Source organism: Sapajus apella, unplaced genomic scaffold (genome assembly GCF_009761245.1).
Source record: "Sapajus apella isolate SASKATOON/1434 unplaced genomic scaffold, GSC_monkey_1.0 scaffold122, whole genome shotgun sequence".
Taxonomy (NCBI): Eukaryota; Metazoa; Chordata; class Mammalia; order Primates; family Cebidae; genus Sapajus; species Sapajus apella.
In genome coordinates, this window is record NW_022437062.1 from 7987590 (window position 1) to 7992742 (window position 5153).

At 38.3% G+C, this 5153-nt stretch overlaps 1 long non-coding RNA gene across 1 annotated transcript; it reads left to right on the top strand.

Moving 5' to 3' along the window:
• The first annotated feature begins 2997 nt into the window (after positions 1-2997).
• LOC116538742 lies at positions 2998-3908 on the top strand. The gene is made up of 2 exons (XR_004263772.1): positions 2998-3187; positions 3293-3908. It is a non-coding gene; the product is annotated as an uncharacterized LOC116538742 (long non-coding RNA).
• Positions 3909-5153: the final 1245 nt, after the last annotated feature.

Sequence of the window (5153 nt, forward strand, 5' to 3'; positions counted from 1 at the left end):
TGAGCTCATCTACTGGCAGTGGCCCAGACTTTCCCCAGGGAGAGGCTCCCAGAGGCAACCAGCAGCCTTTCTGCCCCTGTCACAGCAGCACTTCTATTCCTCCTGTCCTTCATCTTGAAAAGAAACAAAGAGCCTCAAGGCTACACCTGAACTTACAGCATGCCATAGTCTTTATATGGAGAGGAGACCAGTCTCTCCTCCCAGTGAGCCCTAAACCTGCTGATCCCCTACAAGCAGAGCCCTAACCTCACACCAGCAGTACAGCTGACTTACCCCACAGGCTGAACATTCCCAGTAATAGCAGCTCCACCTGGAGATGGAATCCCCAGGGTCAACCAAAATCCCCTCTGCCACTGCCTGTGCATTAGTACTACCGCTGCTACTCTTTGACTAACAAAGGAGCAGAGATCCTAAGTGCCTTATCCACACCTCAAACAAGCTGCAGTCAGCCACAAAGGAGAAGAGGCCAGTCCGTCTCCCATGGGTCCCACCCATGCCCCCTGCTGTTAACCATGGATGATAGAATCAATGGTGTGAAAATGACCATATTACCAAAAGCAATATACTAATTCAATATAATTCCCATCAAAGTATCACCCTGATTCTTCACAGAACTAGGAAAAAAAAATCCTAAAATTCACATGGAACCAAAGAAGAGCCTGCATAGCCACAGCAAGACTAAGCAAAAAGAACAAATCTAGAGGCATGACTTTACTCAACTTCAAACTATAAGGCTACAGTCATCAAAAGAGCATGGTACTGGCATAAAAATAGGCATATAGACCAATGGAATAGAATAGAGAGCCCAGAAATAAAGCCAAATGCTTACAATCAACTGATCTTTGACAAAGCAATCAAAAACATAAAGCGGGGAAAGGACACCTTATTCAACAAAAGGTGCTGGGATAATTGGCAAGCCACATGTAGAAAGTAACAAACTGAATCCTCATCTCTCACCTTATGCAGAAATCAACGCAAGATGGATCATAGGCTTAAACCTAAGACCTGAAACCATAAAAATCTAGATGACAACATTGGGGAAACCCTTCTAGACATTGGCTTAGGCAAAGACTTCACAATCAAGAATCCAAAAGCAAATGCAGCAAAACGAAGATAAATAGATAGGACTTAAACTGAAAAGCTTCTTCACAGCAAAAGAAATAATTAGAATAAACAGACAATCCAGAGTGGGAGAAAATCGACACAAACTATGCATCCAACAAAGGACTAATGTCCAGCAACTACAAAGAATTGAACAAATCAGCAAGAAAGAACACTAGCCTGATAATAGAGAGTATTTCTTATCAAGTGAATGTGAAATATTCACAAAATTTCATTATAGAATTGTTCTTTAAAAAATACTAGTAAGTATCAGAAAGTAGAAATGTTACAAAAAAGTACTTTTTTTTTAATAAGGCAATGATAATAGAATTTAAAAGAAAGGGGACTGAGAAACACAGAGCTCTTTCATGTGGAAAATTTTCATCTTGCTTTTAAGTAACACTAGGATGATAGTGGAAACACAAAAACAGGACATAAGTATTCTGAAAATGAGAATAAAACAGTACATAACAGAATACAAACTATTCCCAAGTTACAATGGTTCAACTATTTTTCAGTTTTTTGATGGTGTGAAAGTGATAAGCATTCATTAGAAACCATACTCCAAATTTTGAATTTTGATATTTTCCTAGACTACCAGCATGTGGCATAACGCTCTCTCGCTATGCTGAGAAGCAACAGTAAGCTATAGCTTCCAGTCAGCCAAATGATAATCAAGGTAGATAACCCATCTTGGTATCTTCCTGAAGAATATAATGCCTGTTAGCCATCATCAAGTATCAATATTTTCTATCAGCTATTCTCAAGCCTCATGATAGAAGAGAGAGAAATTGACTGCGTCAAGGTATTAGTCCCATTATCCAGCAATTAACTTTAGCTAAATGCTTCAAAAATTTTTCAGGCCCTGTGTGATTTCATCTTTGTACATTAATGGTGAGTACCCATACAACCATTCTGTTTATTTTCAGTACTCTATTTAATAAATATCAATTATTCAATACTTTATTATGAAATAGACTTTTTGTCAGATGATTTTGACAAACTGAAGTCTAATCTAAATGTTCTGAGCATGTTAAAGGTAAGCTAAGCTAACCTATAATTTTGGTGTCTTAAATACATTTTTAACTTACTATATTTTCAGTTTATAGGGGTTTGTTGAGACATAACTTCATCATTCATCGGCGCATCTGTATATGAGGTATAGTTAAAGCAGTGTTCAGAGGAAAATCTGTAGCTTTAATATATTTATTAATAAAAGTGCAGGAATTAAATTATCAGCTTGAAATGTGAAAATTATCTAAAAGAGTAAGCACAATGTATAAGGAAGAACTCAAACTAAGTAAAAGTGAAAGTTAATAAAATGAGAAGCCAAAAAACAGTGGATGAAATCAGTAAACAAAAAATCTTGTTCTTTAATCAACAAAGTAGACAATTAGATATTTTAATCATGAATAAAAGAGAAAACACAAAAATGAATAAGGAATGCTAAGAGAGAAATAACTTGATAATCAGCAAATAAAAAATTGTTAAAAACAATGTTCACATTTATGAAAAACATTGAAAGCTAGAGGGAATGGGGTAATTTTCTAGAAAAAAAATAAAATTCACCACAATTGATTAAAAAAAAAAAAAGTACAGCACTTATGTGACCAACTTCCATAGAAAAAGACAGTTGTCATGTAATTATGTAATACACACACACCATCACTAGGTTTAGATGTTTTCATAGAGAATTTCATCAAACCTTTAGAAATCAGATAGTCCAAAGGTGAATTAAAACTTTCTGTCTGCCAGGGGCCTCATGGCGGGAGGCTGGCCTGAGGGCCAGTACTTGGAGGATGAGGACACAGACAGAGATGAGTACAAGGAAGCCAAAGCCAGCAAAACCTGGCGACAGGGAAGGTGGAGGAGAAGCCACCTAACCCTATGGAGGCCGTGAAGATGGTGACTGTGTTTGACAAGCTCTCCACGAACAGAGTCATCCAGCCAATGGGGATGAGTTCCCTGGGTCGTTTTACATCCATGCAGAATGCCATGGGGGAGACTATGGAGGAGCAGCTCTCCTCGGACCCTGACCGGGACACTGACTGAGGATGGCAGCTCTTCTGCTCCCCCATCAGAACTGGTGCTGCTTCCAGAGACTTCCTTGGGGTTGCAACCCGGTGAAGCCACATTCCCCTAGGCCCACGCCCTCTCTCCGTCTTGGAAACCCCTTCTCTTTATTCCCAAGGTTCTGTTCATGATTTGCCTCTGGTCATTTTCTTATCTCTAGACCTCAATGGTCTTCTCGTGCTAGAATGCAGGGCTCAGCCTTGAATTCCGCAGCCGAAGTACTTTCTTTTGTCTGCACCAAGAGGAATGTGTGCAGAAGCTGCTGCCTGAGGGCAGGGCCCACCTGGGCAGACAGAAGAGCATGCATATGGGAGGGCAGAGGGTTGGGCATGGTTGTGCACAGGGCAAGCACATCTGGGATTGGCAGGCTGGCCAGAGCTGGTGTTTTGGGGCATGTGCTAAACTTCACAGAGAGAAAGAACCTGTCAGAGCTTTGCATATGAGTATGTCAGAACATACACTTCCAAGGTATGCTCTGTTGTTTCTGTCCTGTCTTTACTGAGCGCAGGGCTGGAGGCCTCTTAGACGTTCTCCTTGGTTCTTGTTCAGCTGCCCACTGTAGTATTCACTGTGCCCGAGTTCTTGCTGGTTCTGGCAATTAAATCTCAATCCTTCCCACTGGCTTGGACTACACTTACAAGAAGGAAAATGTCCCTTGTGTGACAGATTGAGATTTATTCCATATACCACACATAGGCACAGAAACATCATCCTGAAAGAAGAAGAGTTTTGAGAAAAAAACAAAACAAAACAAAACCAAAACCCTCAGCCATTTGAGGTGAAACATTAAAACTGAGACAAGATATACTGTACTGAAAGCTTGAGGAAAAAAATGGAGAAAGTTCCTTTGGGAAATCTGAGTATTCGAAAGTGCTTACATCTAAGGAAAAGTTCGGAAATTCGTGGGCATAGCCAAGGTGGTGCACATATTCAGAAAAGGCCCGAGAAGACACTTATAACTCACCTTTAGTAATTTATAGGGTCATGGCAAGAAAAAAGGAAAGCTAAGGCAGAACTACATATGGCTTGGCTACGTGTTGAAAGAGCCCAATACAAAGTCAGTCAGCAAAGTCTGGGAGAAGTTTTTCATATTTTTTTTCTTTTTTGGCTCCTTGCAGTCAAGGATATATTTTTTAAATCACTAAATGCTAAATGAACAGAAGCTAAAGGAATTAAGCTTTCAAAAATCAAATATAAAAAAGAATACAGATATTAAAAAAACAGTTTACAAAAGATACTAAAAGTAAAACTGCATCCCACAGTAAGTAACAAAAATAACCTTGAAGACGGGGAAAATTTGGTTTCCATAATAAACACATTATAATATCCAAAATGTCCAGTTTTCAACAAAAATTAAGAAATATGCAGATAAACACAAAAGTATGACCCATTTACAGAAGAAAAAAAAATACTCTCCATGAGTAAGCATTAATACTGGAAATATTGGACAAAATCTTTGTATTAACTGTCTTAAATAAACTGAAAGAGCTGAAGAAACCCAGGAGAATGACATATACATAAATATGAAATAAGAATTTTTAGAAAGGTGCAAAAAAAGCCAAATTCTGAGGCTGAAAAGTACAGTAACTAAAAAGTTACTATAGGGTTTCAATAGAAGGTTTGAGCAGGTGGAATAAAGAATCAGTCAACTTGATAGATCAAATGAAATGATTCAATCTGAGAAGCAGGAAAACAAAAGAGTGACCAAAAAAAAAAAAAAAAAAGAGCCTAAAGATCTATGTAACAACTTCAAGAATGCCTACATACAGAATCCTGGCTGGGAGTGAGGGGCAGGAAGACTATTTGAAGAAATATGTTTGAAAACTTCCCAAATCTGACTAAATACAAATATACACATTCAAAAAGGTCAACCAACTTCAACAAGAAAAAATAAAAATATATTCACACAAAGACACACTATGATTCAAATTGTCAAAGGCAAAGTGAATATTTGAAAGCAGCAAGAGAAGGGCAATTCA